Source organism: Schistocerca nitens, chromosome 6, assembly GCF_023898315.1.
Source record: "Schistocerca nitens isolate TAMUIC-IGC-003100 chromosome 6, iqSchNite1.1, whole genome shotgun sequence".
Taxonomy (NCBI): Eukaryota; Metazoa; Arthropoda; class Insecta; order Orthoptera; family Acrididae; genus Schistocerca; species Schistocerca nitens.
Window position 1 is genome coordinate 551238465 of NC_064619.1, and position 19464 is coordinate 551257928.

General features: G+C 43.2%; 1 pseudogene; it reads right to left on the minus strand.

Annotated features, from left to right (window-relative positions):
• Positions 1-16745: 16745 nt before the first annotated feature.
• LOC126263964 (5S ribosomal RNA) lies at positions 16746-16863 on the minus strand (annotated as a pseudogene).
• Positions 16864-19464: the final 2601 nt, after the last annotated feature.

A 19464-nucleotide genomic window follows, 5' to 3' on the forward strand; every position in this document is an offset into this window, starting at 1 on the left:
AGACGTTACGTTTATTAATAGAACAAACGATTTCTGAAGGATATCTGAGTCGTGCGGTAGCGTTCTCGCTTCCCACGCCCGGGTTCCTGGGTTCGATTCCCGGCGGGGTCAGGGATTTTCTCTGCCTCGTGATGGCTGGGTGTTGTGTGATGTCCTTAGGTTAGTTAGGTTTAAGTAGTTCTAAGTTCTAGGGGACTGATGACCATAGATGTTAAGTCCCATAGTGCTCAGAGCCAAGGATATCTCACAGCAAGGAAAGTCGAAAACTGAAAATTATGCACTACAGCGTGTGGGTAAGAAAATAAAAAGGAATGCAGACTATTCAGTTAGTTATTTCCAAGAGTGTTATAGAAGTGAATACCTAATATGAATCACTACTTCAGGTAGATACCTCATCATCTTGTAGCACCTTCCTGTAACCTACTGAAATGAGAATAACAAATTATTTATCTAGTAGCGGCTCAGATGAACAATGAATCATTTTCGCGTTTAACATTTGAGGAGACATTAGTTGATATGTGATATCAATAACTTTTACTAATATTTTGTGTGGAGTAGTGGAAGTAAAAAAAAATGGTTCTGCAACAGTGAAGACACATGGTGACAGTAAGCTACGGCTTTTCACTCTTTCACAGACCGATTAACTCCTGTAACATCGCTACGGTAGTATCTATCACTATGCAGTTAATCTAAGGCATACACTTTGAGGAATTATTCCTCTACGTTCTCTCAAATTTTTCGCAGGTGAGTGACTTGTACCTGGAGGATGTGTACCCAGGAATACATGATGTTTTCTGGTAGATACTTCACTATAATGACTAATTTTACAGTCACACTATGGCAGGTGCACTAGAGACCGTCATTAGCAGTTTCTAGCATTTTCTACTACTTCTTGTTGCTGTTAAACATGAGGCTGTGTTTTGTGCACCATTTGTAAATATATTGCATTCCACATATTTAGGCAGTGTAAACTATGTTACAGTGGCTCGAAACAAGTACTTAATTCTTCAGTTATAGCATTCTATGCTTCGTAAAGTTCTATTTATTTGTGAAACTAGTTATATAACACGTGGACAGCTAAACTATTTTTCTTCGGTTGTGCACTGACTTTTACTTTGAAACGGTAGAAGGTTGCTCTAGGACTGTGGTACATACACTGTGTTCAAACTTTATGAATTATTTCAAACATTATGAATTATCTCGCAGAAAGCGATCTATCGAAACACAATCAACGTGACTAAGACAATATCGTTTTTGTGCCACACTACTTGCCATTTATGTTCATGGAGCAGTGACATCTATCGGAAGGGGGTCTCAAATTCATTCCAAATTTCTGGATTTGCGGAAGGCTTCTGAGATCTCTCCTCACAAGCGGCTTCTATTGTGATTTTGTGTCTATGGAGTATCGCCTCAGTTGTGCAACTAGATTCGTGATTTTCTGTCAGAAAGTTCGTTGTTTGTAGTAACTGACGGAAAGCTCTTTATTCGCACGAAGTAATGGCCGATATCGACAGGGGATCTCAAGTTGATTTCGTATTTCTAGATTTACGGAAAGCTTTTGACACCGTTCCTCACAAGTGACTTCTAATCAAGCTGCGGGCCTATGGGGTGTCGTCTCAGTTGTGCGAATGGATTCGTGATTTCCTGTCAGGAAGGTCGCAGTTCGTAGTAATAGACGGCAAATCATCGAGTAAAATTGAAGTGATATCAGGTGTTCCCCAGGGAAGCGTCCTGGGACCTCTGCTGTTCCTGACCTATATAAATGACCTGGGTGACAATCTGAGCAGTTCTCTTAGGTTGTTCGCAGATGATGCTGTAATTTACCGTCTAGTAAGGTCATCCGAAGACCTGTATCAGTTGCAAAGCGATATAGAAAAGATTGCTGTATGGCGTGGCAGATGGCAGTTGACGCTAAATAACGAAAAGTGTGAGGTGATCCACATGAGTTCCAAAAGAAATCCGTTGGAATTCGATTACTCGATAAATAGTACAATTCTCAAAGCTGTCAATTCAACTAAGTAGCTGAGTGTAAAAATTACGAACAACTTCAGTTGGAAAGACCACATAGACAATATTGTTGGGAAGGTGAGCCAAAGGTTGCGTTGCATTGGAAGGACACTTAGAAGATGCAGCAAGTCCACTAAAGAGACAGCTTACATTACACTTGTTCGTCCTCTGTTAGAATATTGCTGCGCGATGTGGGATCCTTACCAGTTGGGATTGACGGAGGACATCGAAAGGATGCAAAAAAGGGCAGCTCGTTTTGTATTATCACGTAATAGGGGAGAGATTGTGGCAGATGTGATACGCTAGTTGGGATGGAAGTCATTAAAGCAAAGACGTTTTTAGTCGCGGCGAGACCTATTTACGAAATTTCAGTCACCAACTTTCTCTTCCGAATGCTAAAATATTTTATTGAGCCCAACCTACATAGGTAGGAATGATCATCAAAATAAAATAAGAGAAATCAGAGCTCGAACAGAAAGGTTTAGGTGTTCGTTTTTCCCGCGCGCTGTTCGGGAGTGGAATGGCAGGGAAACAGTATGATTGTGGTTCGATGAACCCTCTGCCAAGCACTTAAATGTGAATTGCAGAGTAATCATGTAGATGTAGATGTAGATGTACAACGTACAACGTAGGAGATATGTGGCGTTCCCCAATGAAGTTCTGTAAGCACTCTACACAAATAATTTTGGAGACAACATGCGCAGCCCTCTATGACTGGTTGCAGATATCTCTGTCATTTACACCATAGCAAATAAATCAGAAGATCAAAGCTAATTGAAAAACGATTTAGACATGAAATCTGTATAGTTCGGATTGTGGCAATTGACTAAATAATGAAAACTGTGAGGTCATGCAGATGAATACTAAAGAAATCCATTATGTTTCTGTTACACAATAAATCACACAAATATAAGGGCTGCTAATTCAACTAAATGCCTGAGAATAAGAATAACGAACAACTTATACTGGAATGATCAGGTAGATAATGCTGTAGAAATGGTGGAGTGCTTCTACAAATAGACCCAAGCTAGACATAGCTTCTACAGGAGGAGGAGCAGGATGCGATGTAAAATTATGAGATATATACAGTATTGTACGTGATGTTTCTATCCCTGAGGCTTTTTACTTCCCAAAGTTCCTAAATGCTGTATGCTCTAAAAATGTTCTCCACTGGCCTACTGTTTTGCTAGGAATTCCAGTGTTATGAACTTAAGACTCACTGTAATTTAGCCAAAATATACGTAATCAGTGTCATAACAAAAAATGTTTGTGATATGTCTGTCGATTAAAGGGGCCGGCAGACGACGTACCTAATTACAATTTTTAAATTCAATTCAGTGTTCACCACAAACAAGTGGCCTTTTTTAATTAATTCAGTAATTAAAAATGGTCGTCAATGTATATCAATGTTTTCATGATTGATTGAATAATTACAGTGCAGTACATTAAAGTTTTTGTGCGTTGCATGGACGATGACTTTCTGTTTCACGCAAGTGCCAAGATATTTCAAATGATAGACTTGATTTATGAAAGCTGCCCGATTTTCGTAGAATTAGTGTGTGTCGTTCTAGAGCTGATCTCGCAGATGATTACATTCTGGGAGCTTCTTTTGTTTAGAATGTGACGTTATTCAAGGGAGATTCAGTGTATGAGCGTGTGTTTATGTTATGAATATTTATGTGATCCAAAGATTTGTTTTTGCTTGAAAACTGTCCACCTAATTTTATTTGTGTTGTGTTTGAAATGGCATTCTGCTTCAAGTCAACCTAGGCGCGCTCTCAGACTTTTAGTGGGCGTATATTATTTTAGTGAGATAATGTATACGGTACAGGAATCGAAGTCAAGTACGTAATTTTAAGAGTGGTGATAAAAGTGAGAAAGGTAACATTTGAGATAAGTACGAGAGGAATCTGAGAACCAGCTCAACTGGCAGACTACGGGATTTGGAAGTTAATGGGCTTATTAATAATGAGACGAAAATTGACAGCGCAATTCCGACAGGAACCAACATAACACATCTGCCACTCGTTGTGTGAAACGAAACTGTAGTTCATACGAATTTTCAACTCTCAAGTATATAAAAACAGGCTCCCAGTGAAACGAAATATTTACGAAAAGGAAGGAAACAGTTGAGCGTTTTGGTTTGTGGAAGAACGGAAAGCAACGTAAGATGTTTCTGTAAAATTCAAGTGGCTGAGTTAGCGGAAATCGTGTCGAGACATGGAGTGGTATTCGTCGTTTCCCGATTGTATCTGCATCACCATCTACATCCACACTGTGCTTAACATAGGGTACTTCTCATTGTGCCAGCTGTTAGGGCTTCTTCCCGTTCTACTCAAGTTTAGGCCGATGGAAGAATGATTAAAAAGGTTCAAATGGTTCTGAGCACTATGGGACTTAACATCTCAGGTCATCAGTTCCCCAGAACTTAGAACTACTTACACCTAACTAACCTAAGGACGTCACACACATCCATGCCCGAGGCAGGATTCGAACCTGCTACCTTAGCGGTCGCGCGGTTCCAGACTGAAGCGCCTAGAACCGCTTGGCCACACCGACCGGCGAAGAATGATTCCTCCAACGTCTCTGCACGCGCTATAATTAGGCTATCTTGTCTTCGCGGTCGCTACGGGGTTAATATGTAGAATGTTGTACCATATTCTTAGATTCCTAACTTAAAGTTGGTTCTTGAAACATCACGTGGTTAACAATTCAATTTTTTTAGCATCTCAGTGACGCTGTATCATGGGCCAAACAAACCTCAGCCAATCGTCCTGTTCTTCTTTGCGTACGTTCAGTATCGTCTCCTAGGCTTACTTGGTACAGGTCCCAGAGAATTAGTCAATATTGTAGGACGGATCGCACGAGCGTTTTGTAAGCAGTCTCCTTTATATACTAATTGTATTTCCGAAGAACTCTACCAATTAACCGTAGTCTGTCAGTTGCCTTTCCTAGGAGTAGGACTGAATATATGTTATTGTTACATTACACATCCGTAAAAATTGTTACACCCAGGTATTCTTACGTATGATCGATTCAATCTGTGACTATTTGATATTTTTATCACAGGTCGATTTCTGTAGTGCAAAATAATGCTTATAGGAAGATATAAATCATGTTGCCTGTCACTATGCCTCGTTAAAACCTTACCAAGGTCTGACTGAATATATTTTCAGACACAACATTATGGAGAAGTACAGCAAATGCTAAAACTCTGACGGTATTAATATGCAACATGAACACAAAGGGTTCCAACACAATTCTTTGGTACAACAGAAGTTACGCCTACATCTGTCGATGACACTTCATCCATTATAAAATGCTGCGTCCTCCCTATCAGTAAATCCTCAACACAGTCGTAAATTCCGCACGATATGCCACCGTATATTCGCAGCGTGGTGGTGGGTGTTTTAGTATTGAGTCAATTGACCTTTGTGAGTCAAAAAATAGCGTATCTACCTGACTACCATGATGTGTAGGGTTCAGGAGAAGAGCGCTGGTTGGTTTTCAAATGATCGATGCTTTCAAAAACTGTGCTGGTTGCCATGGAGGACATTTTGTTCGAGTTACCGTACTACACACTTATCTGCAAAACTTATGGACCAGATAGATAAAGTAACATAACATATTAACAGTTCGGTGGAAATCAACGAAAGGGCGGGAGCATGCTGCCAGAAGTCTCCCAGTCGTGCACAGAAAACTAGACGTCACGGGACATGAGGTCAGCGAGAACATAGCGCTAATTTGGGCAGACTTCGAAGCACGAACCACGCAAAAGAACGGAATAAGATCATGTATGTCAATCATCGAGCAGTTATAATGCACTGTGGTTGTGTTCTTCATTACAGCATGATCCGGAGACAACATCTGGAAGACTTCACACGGGCAAGAATCATCGGGAAACCGGAAGAGGGTTGCTGTGCGACGAGTGTAGCCTAGGAGTTTGGAACAACTGGCAGCACTGTTTCACGTCCATGGGGAGCATTCCGAGCCACTGCTTCTCGACGGAGAGGACGCGGTCAGCCACGGCCATCTGCAGCAACAAATGACGACGTGAACCATCTGTAACAGAACTGCGCGGCACACATCTCACGCTCCAACATCTGCAATTATGCCAAGAGTATAGGGGCTGGACCAGTGAAGGGTGAGGTGGCGTCCTCTACGTGGATAAGAGCAGAATTAGTTTCAGTAGTGGTTCTGGGTGTACCCTCAGATGGCAACACGTAATGCGTCCAGGAACACTGTCCAACATTGTAGTTTTAGTGGCCAGGTTTTATTGCGTGTTGAGGCATACTAAATGGCTCTGAGCACTATGGGACTTAACTACTGAGGTCATCAGTCCCCTATAACTTAGAACTACTTAAACCTAACTAACCTAAGGACATCACAAACATCCATCCCCGAGGCAGGATTCGAACCTGCGACCGTAGCGGTCACGCGGTTCCAAACTGAAGCGCTTAGAACCGCACGGCCACCCCCGGCCGGCTGAGGCATACTCACCAAATCTTTGACCACGATATTCTCGTCAGTCTTTTCAGGGATGCATTCGGCCCTGACTTCATTTTTACTGGATCACGATGTGCTGCATCATGTAACAGCACAGGTCGAGTATCTATGGGAGTTAAGTTAGGGGAACGGACTGACCTGCCCGTTCCCCGACTTAAATCCTTCGAGGAGATATGGGATGCGTTGGGGACACGTATTGTAACGCGTCCACATGCGCCAACGGCAACCCAACAACCATCAACGGCGGTGGTCGAGGAATGGAGTCCCCACCACAAAAACTCCTTATCCATCTGGTGGCCAACATGGGAGCACGTTCGACGAGTGTACACTGCCGTCCGTGTTGATCACACACTCTCAGATATTTCTTCCTCGAATTAAGGCAGTTGTTTGATACTAGTAGACATCTTTTCGCAAGGAATAGCCTCTTCACCTGTGCTAGTCTGCTGTTTATGTTCTTGCTTTACCCGTCGTGCCTTACTTTGTTTCCTAGGTAGCAGAATTCCTCAGTTCTGGCGTAAGTTTTATCTCTAGTCTCATTTCCGCTAATCCAAATTAATTTCGTCTCTCTTCGGATTACTCTCACGCCATAATATGTGCTCGTTTGACTGCATGGAAGTGATTTACTGACTTTGGGGAAATCGGTAAACGAGAGAATCGAAGCTTCTGAGATGTGGTGCCACAGAAAATTGTTGAAAATTAGGTGGATTGAAAATAAAGGAGCAAGTTCTTTGGAGAATTGGTGAACAGAAGAACACGTGGAAGTCACTGACGAGAAGAAGTGACACAATGATAAGACAGATGTCAAGGAATAACTTTTATGACATCTAAGGGTGCTGTAGAGGGTGAAATCCGTAGAGGACAACAGAGACTGGCGTATTTCGTAAATAATTGGGACGTTGGGTGCAAGATGAAGAAGTTGACACGAGAGAGGAATTCGTAGCAGGTGGCATCAATTAGTCAAGAGTGATGAGCCGATTAAAAATATCGTAACGTCTTTAATTTGCATACTCTGAAACCAATAATTTGTCGCTGAAGTCTATTTGAACGCTAGGAATATAAAACTGAAGCCCTATAATTGTGTCGTTCAGGTATTATATTGTTGAAAAACTAGTAGAGCTTCAGTAATTCTCTCGTGGCACTGAGAGTAGCTCCTAACCTCCTATTACGGCTTCCATCCAATGCAGTTTCATCTTCTAGGCAAAATGTCTTTCACATCTTAAAAAAATTACACATTAATGGCAGATACATGGTTAGAAAAACAATAACTAACCAATTTCATAAAGTTTTTCAGTCCATACAGACTAAAGAGACATTTCGTATTCGACTAAGAACGACACATTTACATTAGAGTAAGCAGGGCTGGCGCTATACTGATCGATAAGAGGAAAAGGGAATTTGGTACTACGTGTGTGGACAGTTTCAATTGTCGTTATCACTCTGCAGAACGCTTACAGAGCTCTTTTATCCACACAGAGTAAGTAGCTCAGTGGCAAATTAACAGTGGTGTATGTAAATGTCAGAGGGAAATTACGATCGACTATATTGCCTCTCTCCTTGTTGGACGAGGAAAAATAGCACACTAGTGACCCAGTTAGGCGCTGCTATTTGAGCAGAGTTTGGTCGTAAAGAAACTACTGTACTGCCCAACGTGCTCAGTCAGCACAGGAGCAGGAACTAAGTCAGAGGGCTGTAAAGCTGTGCAATGGTTCCGCCACCACGTTACATCTGACGTGCACAATACGTGTCTCGTACTTACAAGACATCGCCTTACGATGCGTTTCCTGTCCGCAGCGAATCACGTCACTATTACATGCAGCTTCCGAAAATCTTTTTCTAGAAGCACGCCGTTCGGCAAGTAAAGATTTCTCCAAATCACTACTAATTGTTCTTATCAGCAGTTTCTAAGCGGTTTCCGCATCAACAAAGGTATCTCAGCATCACCTACGATCAGCAGCAAGAAGATGCTGGATGAAGAAGACAATGTAAACCACTGAATTAAAGACACATAAAGTCTATCCACAGGACGTATGGCCTGTAATTGTGAACGATAGTCTCTCCATTTGCAAAAGATTCCGGAATATCTCCTACTCGGATCTCCGGGACGGGACTGCCAAGTGGGAGGTAACCATGAGCACAAGTCTGAATAACCAACGAAAGGATAACGTTCTGCGAGTTGGGGCGTGGAATGTCAGAAGCTAGAAAATCTTAAAAGCGAAATGCAAAGGCTCAATCTAGATGTAGTAGGGGTAAGTGAAGTGAAATGGAAAGAAGACAAGGATTTCTGGTCAGATGAGTATAGAGTAATATCACCAGCATCAGAAATGATAAAACGGGTGTAGGATTCGTTACGAATAGGAAGGTAAGGCGGCGAGTATGTTACTGTGAACAGTTCAATGATAGGATTCTTCTTATCAGAATCGACAGCAAACCAACATCGACAACAATAGTTCAGGTATACATGCCGACATCGTAAGCTGAAGATGAAGAGACAGAGAAAGCATATGAGGATACTGAAAGATTAGTGTAATTTGTAAAGGGAGATGAAATTTTAATAGTCTTGTGGGGGGAGGGGGGAAGAACGAATTTTGTTGTAGGGCAGGGACTGGAAGAAAATGTTGTACGAGAATATGGGCTTGGGACAAGAAAGAGAAAGGAGAAAGACTCATTGAGTTCGATAATAAATTTCAGCTCGTAATAGCTCTGTTCAAGAGACACGAGAGAAGGAGGTATACTTGGAAAAGGCCGGGTGACGATGGAAGATTTCAGTTAGACTACATCATAGTCACACAGAGATTCCGAAATCAGATACTGGGTTGTAAGGCGTACCCAGGAGCAGATATATAACCAGATCACATTGTAGTAGTGACGAAGAATTGGCTAAAGTTTAAGAGATTAGTGAAGAAGAATTAATAAGCAAAGAAGTCGGATATGGAAGTACTAACGGATGAGGAGATACGCTTTAAGTTCTCTAAGGCAGCAATAAAGAACAGCTCAGTAGGAAGTAGAACTGAAGACGAATGGATATTTCTGAAGAGGGAAGTCACACTAAATAGAAAGAAAAACGTAGGTATAAAAAAGATTACTGCAAAGAAACCATGGATAACAGAAGAAATACTTCAGTTGCTCAGTGAAAGAAGGACGTACATAAATGTTCAGGTGAACTCAGGAATACAGAAATACGAGGGTTGTTTTTTAAGTAAGGGCCGTTCGCGCGTATAGTCCCGTAGTTCGCGCGGACACCGCAACAAGCCACCGCGCCACTTGCCGGCATCCTTCCCGTTCACACTGATGCAAGTTGCAGCTCTGTAGCTGACGTGTACGCATCGCTGTGTTACTTTATAATGTTGACGATTATTGAATTGCCCGCCGCGTGTGAGATACGGTCAGTGATACGTTTTTTGACCGCGAGAAGCCTATCAGCTGCAGAAATTCATCGTCAGTTAACAGAAGTTTACGGCTTGAATGCAATGAGTGAAGGTAAAGTGCGTCAATGGCTTAGAGACTTTAAAAATGGCCGTCAAAACGTCCATGACGAAGAACGCTCATGCCGGCCCTCTGTAATCACTGATGATTTGGTAGCTGCAGTCGAAGCAAAGATTCGTGAGGACAGAAGATTCACAATTTCCACTCTTTCTTTGGAATTTCCACAAGTTTCAAGATCGGTTTTGTACAAATTGGGCCTGAAAACCTAAACTTTAAGAAACTGTGTTCTCGGTGGGTACCCAGACTCCTCACAGAGGACCACAAAGGGAAGAGATTGGCTACTTCATTTGACTTTTTGATTCGTTACGAGGAAGAAGGGGGTGACATGTTGAGTCAAATTGTCACTGGAGATGAAACATGGGTATCCCATATCACTCCCGAAAGCAAGCGAAAATCGATGGAATGGCGACACACAACCTCACCCGTCAAGGTCAAAGCCAAAGAGACGCTGTCAAAGCGCAACATTATATCAACTGTGTTCTGGGACCGGCGCGGTGTTTTCCTAGTGGACTTTATTCCACGAGGAACGACAATCAACTCAGATGCATACTGTGCAACTCTAATGAAACTCCGCAGAGCAGTTCAAAACAAAAAGGCGCGGTATGCTGACAAAAGGAGTTTTGCTCCTGCACGATAACGCTAGGCCTCACACCTCTCAAAAGACTCGGGATTTGATTGTTTTTTTTTGGCTGGGAAGTTTTGGACCATGCACCATACAGCCCCGACCTTGCTCCTAGCGACTTTCACCTTTTCCGGTACCTGAAACACCATCTTGGCGGGCAGCGCTTCAATGACGACCATGAAGTGAAAGCAGCCGTGAACTCTTGGCTGTCGGAGCAGGCGGCCGAATTCTTTGAAGAGGGAATTAAAAAGTTGTACGGTATGACAAGTGCTTAAATAAACAAGACAACTATGTAGAAAAATAGGTGAAAGTGTGTAGAATCAGAAAATAAAAGTTTTTTTACAAAAGCATTTGCATATTTTTTTAAAAATAAAAACGGCTCTTACTTAAAAAACAACCCTCGTACAAGTCGCTGAGGAATGAAATAAATAGGAAGTGCACAGAAGGTAAAGCAAAATGACTGCATGAAAAATATGAAAAAAAATCGAAAAAGAAATGATTGTCGGAAGGACTGACTCAGCATATAGGAAATTCCAAACAACCTTCGGTGAAGTAAGAAGCAAGGATGGTAACACTAAGAGTGCAACGGGAAATGCACTGTTAAATGCAGAGGAAGGGGCGGAGAGGTGGAAAGAGCACGTTGAAGGCCTCTAAGAGGGGAAAGATTTGTCTGATGTGATAGAAGAAGAAAGAGGAGTCGATACAGAAGAGGTTGGGATCCAATAACAGAATCAGTATTTAAGGGAGTTTTGGAGGGCATAAGGTCGAATAAGACAGAAGGAATAGATAACAATTCATCAGAATCTCTAAAGTCATCGGCGGAAGTGGCAACAAAATGACTACTCACGTTCTTGTGCATGAGTCTGACGACATACCATCTGACTTTCGGAAAAATGTCATCCACACAACTCCGTAGTCAGAAGGAACTGACAAGTGCGAGAATTGTCGCAAAATTAGCTTAACAGCTTATGCATCCAAGTTGCTTACAAGAATAATATACAGAAGAATGAAAAAGACAATTGAGGTTGTGTTAGATGATGATCAGTTTGGCTTTAGGAAAGATAAAGGCACCAGAGAGATATTACGACGTTGCGGTTGATAATGGAAGCAAGACTAAAGAAAAATCGAGATACAGTCACAGAATTTCTCGACCAGGAAAAAGCGATTCGAAAATTGAAACGTGGTAATGGGTAATATACAATATGTGCAGGAGCCAAGAGGAAATACACTCCTGGAAATTGAAATAAGAACACCGTGAATTCATTGTCCCAGGAAGGGGAAACTTTATTGACACATTCCTGGGGTCAGATACATCACATGATCACACTGACAGAACCACAGGCACATAGACACAGGCAACAGAGCATGCACAATGTCGGCACTAGGACAGTGTATATCCACCTTTCGCAGCAATGCAGGCTGCTATTCTCCCATGGAGACGATCGTAGAGATGCTGGATGTAGTCCTGTGGAACGGCTTGCCATGCCATTTCCACCTGGCGCCTCAGTTGGACCAGCGTTCGTGCTGGACGTGCAGACCGCGTGAGACGACGCTTCATCCAGTCCCAAACATGATCAATGGGGGACAGATCCGGAGATCTTTCTGGCCAGCGTAGTTGACTTACACCTTCTAGTGCACGTTGGGTGGCACGGGATACATGCGGACGTGCATTGTCCTGTTGGAACAGCAAGTTCCCTTGCCGGTCTAGGAATGGTAGAACGATGGGTTCGATGACGGTTTGGATGTACCGTGCACTATTCAGTGTCCCCTCGACGGTCACCAGTGGTGTACGGCCAGTGTAGGAGATCGCTCCCCACACCATGATGCCGGGTGTTGGCCCTGTGTGCCTCGGTCGTATGCAGTCCTGATTGTGGCGCTCACCTGCACGGCGCCAAACACGCATACGACCATCATTGGCACCAAGGCAGAAGCGACTCTCATCGCTGAAGACGACACGTCTCCATTCGTCCCTCCATTCACGCCTGTCGCGACACCACTGGAGGCGGGCTGCACGATGTTGGGGCGTGAGCGGAAGACGGCCTAACGGTGTGCGGGACCGTAGCCCAGCTTCATGGAGACGGTTGCGAATGGTCCTCGCCGATACCCCAGGAGCAACAGTGTCCCTAATTTGCTGGGAAGTGGCGGTGCGGTCCCCTACGGCACTGCGTAGGATCCTACGGTCTTGGCGTGCATCCGTGCGTCGCTGCGGTCCGGTCCCAGGTCGACGGGCACGTGCACCTTCCGCCGACCACTGGCGACAACATCGATGTACTGTGGAGACCTCACGCCCCACGTGTTGAGCAATTCGGCGGTACGTCCAACCGGCCTCCCACATGCCCACTATACGCCCTCGCTCAAAGTCCGTCAACTGCACATACGGTTCACGTCCACGCTGTCGCGGCATGCTACCAGTGTTAAAGACTGCGATGGAGCTCCGTATGCCACGGCGAACTGGCTGACACTGACGGCGGCGGTGCACAAATGCTGCGCAGCTAGCGCCATTCGACGGCCAACACCGCGGTTCCTGGTGTGTCCGCTGTGCCGTGCGTGTGATCATTGCTTGTACAGCCCTCTCGCAGTGTCCGGAGCAAGTATGGTGGGTCTGACACACCGGTGTCAATGTGTTCTTTTTTCCATTTCCAGGAGTGTAATAAGAGTGGGCGACCAAGTAATGAGTGGTCGGATTAAAAAGGGTCTAAGACAAGGGTGTAGTGTTTCGCCTTTACTGTTCAAGCTGTACATCGAAGAAGCAATGACAGAAATAGAAGCAAGGATCAGGAGTGGAACTAAAATTTAAGGTGAAGGGAATCAATGATACGATTCCTTCATGACACTGCTATCCTGAGTGAAAATATAGAAGAATTACATGATCTACTGAATGGAATGAACAGTCTAATAAGTACACAATATGGATAGAGAGTAAATCGAAGAAAGACGAAAGTAATGAGAAGTAGGAGAAATGAGAACAACGAGGAACTGAAGATCATGACTGATGGTTGCGAAGTAGCTGAAGTTAAGGAATCCTACTACCTAGGCAGCAAAATAACCACTGACAGACGGCGCAAGGAGAACATCAAAAGCAGACTAGCACTGGCAAAAAGGGCGCTCCTGGCCAAGAGAAGACTACTAATATCAAATATCGGCCTTAATTTGAGGTAGAAATATCTGAGAATGTACGTCTGGAGTACAGTATTGTATGGTAGTGAAACATGGAGTGTGAGAAAACTGGAGACGAATAGAATCGAAGTATTTTAGATGTGGTGCTACAGACGAATGTTGAAAATTAGGTGGACTGATAAGGTAAGGAATGGGGATGTTCTGTGCAGAATCGGAGAGGAAGAATATGTGGAAAACATTGACAAGGAAAAGGGACACGGTGATAAGACATCTGTCCATGGTACTAGAGGGAGCTGTAGAGGGCAAAAACTTTAGAGGAAGACAGAAGTTGAAATACATTGAGCAAATAATTGAGGACGTAGGTTGCAAGTGCTACTCTGAGATGAAGGGGTTGACACAAGAGATCAATTGGTGATGGGCCGCATCAAATCAGTCTGAAGAGTCAAAAAAATAAAAACATCGTCTGCCCCGCTTGTATACGTTTCCATTACTGCTGGATAAAATTTTGTTATCTCTTATCTGAGTAATTTCGTACAAAAGTCCCCTACTGAGACTTGAGGAACCATTTCAATTTAGAAAGCGCGAGGTTAACCGCTAAGCTTATTGAAATTGTTAGCTTATTGAAAATGATCGCAGGTGAATGCTGTACACTTTCCACCTAAGAGTGAAAGAGGTGTGATAAAAATGCAGACTGGATTCCTCCCTAGTATTAACTTAGTAAAGTATGCTAAATCTTGAGAATAAGCTCATATTCTTAAAAATCAACGGCATTAAAGAAAATCTTGAGGCCAACGGCAAATTACAAGCCTCCAGAACAGTGGTCACTGAGGGGTTTGTTAACCTATGCCACATATTTGGAAGAGTTATCTCATAATATAATGTTGTATGTCGTAAGTGAATTAAATAAACAGGGGAGATTAATTTTCAAGTTGAACTATCATTTATTTAAGTTTGTGTTGTAATGGTAAATATAGCAATTTTAGAAGAGCACACTGAATGTGGGCTCTTCATTACAGTTTACCATCTGTCTCAACATCAAGTGAAGTTGGAATGTTCAGTCTAACTAAGTATGTCGCCATTTCTTGTAATCAGAACGCTAGTTTTAGACAAATACTGTATTATAAAACGTAAAAACTGAGTCTTACTGTGATTGGATATCAATTTAACATCAATTTTTCTTCGTCCTGTCTATTGAACTGTAAAAAACTGAGTCTTACTGTGATTCAAAATCAATTTAACATCAATTTTTCTTCGTCCTGTCTATTGGACTGTCCCTTCCAGATTCTAAGCAACAACACATTGAATGTCTCAAGAGCGAATCGTTATTGGTACGATTTGTCGAAATAAAATCACGGGAAACATCATATTGGAGCTCAAAGAATTTTCGTATTTAGCGATTTTCGTGTTATAAATCTCGTGTTATGAGAATAAGACATTTAAGGCAGCGACTTATTGAAGATTCATGAGAACGTGTCGTTGTTGATAGGGTTTGTAATAATTAAATGTCGGTTAATAACTTTTCGATGATTAAAGCCTTTTTAAGAGTGTAACAAAATACGAGGTCACCAAAGCAGAGTCACATCATAGCGTGGTTGGTTGAGACGGTATGTTATCCCACTGCGGCTGCCCATTATAATAAAATTAAAAAAAAAATTATAGAAAATACTGAGTGGGAGAATCAGCGATAAACGGGTATCATGTGACGTCCACCCAGACAAAATGCCACGAGCAATAACGGAAAAGACCAATAGTGGGTAAATAGAAGGTTCACGCCCTTCTGTGTACTACAATTCCTTCAGCTTCGCGATTCCCTAAAGGTTAACTTTCGTATGAAATGAATACAAATAATTTCCGTGATATTTGATTTTATGTAAATATAAGTGCTCTTTCTGCCAAAAGTGAGTTTATTCAATTTGGTGAACTTCTGTAAGATGATTGCCCTGTAGAGCGGTCATATCTCTTTCATTTTTGTCTTATTATACATTCACGGATATTAAAGACTTCATTTATGTGTATCACAGACAGGAAAACGTGACTAGCATTTGGTCACAAAGAAAATGTGCGTTTTAACAGAGGTAACGTAGGAATTCTAACCGCGTCGCCGCGTGGAGTGGCCGCGTGGTTTCGGGCGCCATGTCACGGACTGCGCGGCCCCTCCCGCCGGGGTTCGAGTCGTCGAGTCGTCCCTCGGGCATGGGTGTGTCTGTGTTGTTCTTAGCGTAACATAGTTTAAGTTGGTTTAAGCAGTGTGTGAGTCTAGGGACCGATGATCTCAGCAGTTTGTTTCCTTAGGAATTCACACACACACACACAATGCGTGTCCATTTTCGTCAATGAACAGTTTTTTTTTTCAGCCAAATAAAGCTGACAATTTCCGCTGGAGAATGCTGATAGCGCAGTACCACCTTAACCGGTTAGCGCCGTGTGCAGACGGTGCTGGTACTCGTGGCGGTGATTATCCCGTCATTATGCCATTTCTTGAGCCCATGATCGCCTTTCATTAAGATTCTCCCAACATAGTCAGAAAAAGAAAAAGACAAAAATGTGTCTGATGGGCTGATCAGTTACCGTCTGTGTAGCAGCTGTTATTGAACTACTGCCGACAAGTTGAGACTTAAAGGGTCAGTCCTGAAGTCGAAACAGGAATTTCACCTGTCACAAATAGAGTGCTACCAATGGTCCAGTTTGTTTTATATAAATATCTATTTTAATAACATATCACGCATTTAAATAACATTATTTTAAGCGATGCAAACACCCTACTAGATATTCTCGCCATTGCTGAATACATTTGTACAGTTGAATTTAAACACTCCGTCTTCAGGCCACGAGTGGCCTACCGGGACCATCCGACCGCCGTGTCATCCTCAGTGGAGGATGCGGATAGGAGGGGCGTGGGGTCAGCACACCGCTCTCCCGGTCGTTATGATGGTATTCTTGACCGAAGCCGCTACTACTCGGTCGAGTACCTCTTCAATTGGCATCACGAGGCTGAGTGCACCCCGAAAAATGGCAACAGCGCATGGCGGCCTGCATGGTCACCCATCCAAGTGCCGACCACGCCCGACAGCGCTTGACTTCGGTGATCTCACGGGAACCGGTGTATCCACTGCGGCAAGGCCGTTGCCCAGAATTGAATTGAAACACAAGCAATAATTCATAATGAATGAGAGAAGACATGGATCTCTTCTATTGTCATATCATCCAAGTGGGCCACCATAACTGTCTAGTTTAAAACCAGTATCTTTGTATTGACCGCTTAATCTTCCCTACCTTTTTATAACTTTATTGTTTCCCCCTCAGGCTGCCTCAGTCAGGTAGCGGTGTCTGCACCGTGGTGTTTCACCCAGAGATATTCTACAGCAATCACCGACATCAGATTTACAACGACAGATAATGTTAACTACATTACAACTTTTTTGTACAGCCCCTGGCTTCTTGCGACGGCAGCCTCAACCGTTATGGCGATACGTGCGCGCCATATGGTCTCGTTGCCTTTGCGTCTGGTCTGTTTACACATGTAGCTTTGATCAGGTGCACAACAGCACCTGCACCAACGTACAGATGGACCATTATGTTATGTGGGCTTGTGAAAGTTTTCCTCTGCAGCAGGCACTATGCCTGAAAACTTAATATGGCCAGATAAGAAAAGGAAATTTTTATTCGATCAGTCAGGAATTGTTTGTGAAAGCCTACGACTGTGCAAACAATGGGTTTCAGGAAACGATTTCTATTATGGAGTGCATTTCTCTGTGTGTGCTATCCCATTTTTCGAAATGTTTTTGACATGTCAAGTTGTGCATTGTTCTATCACCTCCACTGTGGTATATGAAAATGTCACAATTTTTGGTTGACTGTCGAACTTTGTATATAGTTACTGGTGAAATTTGGAAGATATTGTTTCGTACGGTCCATTCGTGCTGAGTTTCACTCATACATTGTGCGTGATGTTTGGTATGTGGGACGCTCAGTACAAATGAACCATAAGAAAACAGTAAGCTCACGACCTTCCAAATTTCCCCCCAAACTACGTACAAAGTCGATAATCAGCTAAATATTGCCACGATTCTATACACTGCAGTAAAGGCAACGCAACGATGCAGAGGGTTCAAATGGCTCTGAGCACTATGGAACTAAACATCTGAGGTCATCAGTCCCCTAGAACGTAGAACTACTTAAACCTAACTAACCTAAGGACATCACACACATCCATGCCCGAGGCAGAGAGACTGAAGCGCCTAGAACCGCTCCGCCACCACGGCCAACTGCAACAATGCCGAGCCTCACACATGAAAGACATAACGAAGAAATGACATAGTACACAGAGAAAAACGCACTTCGACATGGGAATCATTTCCAGAAACACTTCATGTAAAATGTTATTAAAAGAAAATAGACTCTTAGGAGAAAACTTATTCATTAACAAATCCAGTGAATAGGAAATTACAGTATTAAAAACGCATAAAGAAAGTGAAAGGTCACATATCTGTCACAATTCGCTTAAAATAAACTAAAAGAAGCACTAAAGTGTGGAAAAGATTTCAATTTGCAGTATCCGTATGTATCTGGAAGTATAGCACGAAGTGAGTCACTTCTCACTGTTGAGTGAGAGACTGTGCAGGTTATTTTCGACCCATAATCGGAAAGAGTACTCTCCGTTCTTCACGCATTGGCCTTTTCCTCTCGTAACGTAAGCTTGTGTCTGAGGTACATTCAAGGTAGGTGACTGTAAAGGGTGTGCTTATGGATTGCTTTCGTGTTGTATGGAGATAATGGAAAGAAAAACGTCAACCCCGGTATTGGTACATGGACAGCTACTACCGAATAGTAACAAGGAGGCCAGCGAGGTTAATGTTTCCATCAGAGGGGCGGATCACCACGTACAATTCGTTGTCATCATACTTCGAAACAACTTCGTAACTCTAAACCGCTCCACTGTGTCTTATGGAGTGAGAATATATGATACTGTCGCAATGGATTTCTCACTCGAAAATCACGCTTGAATTTCAGTTGTTTGTAAGAAGATGTGTCGTGCGAGAAAGAGAAACGTCCTTCGGCTTGTCGGAACTTGACAGCGGCAGGAATGCGTCCAATCAAAACGGCAGTTTACCGTTGCTCGATATTACTGCACATGTTACGTGGACGACACGTTTGTCATCTGGCCACATGGTATGAATAAACTCCTTGACTTCCTTACACATCTAAACTCCATACACCCCAACATCAAATTCACTATGGAGACTGAAACGGAGGGTAAATTACCTTTCCTTGACGTCTTGGTCAAGAGAAGGGCTGACGGCACCCTAGGTCATGGGGTGTATCGGAAGACAACGCACACTGATCTGTATTTGCACGCAGGCAGCTGCCACCACCCTTCACAAAGGAATGGGGTACTTAAAACTCTAGTACATAGGGCGCGCACTATCTCTGACGCAGAGAGTCTACCCCAGGAATTGGAACATCTGAGAACTGTATTTCGAAAAAATGGGTACTCAGAGTGGCAGATTCAACGTGCTCTCCGCCCAACCACTGCAGCACAACCTGTTGAGATGGATGAAGTCACGAGGGAGAAGGTAGGCACTGCATTTATTCCATACACAGGCGCACTCTCGGGGAAAATCGCCCGCATTCTGAAGAAACACCGGGTCGAAACTGTGTTTTGTCCTCCAAATAAAACTCGTGCACTGGTGGGGAGCGCCAAAGATGACGTCGGTTTGAGGAAGGCCGGC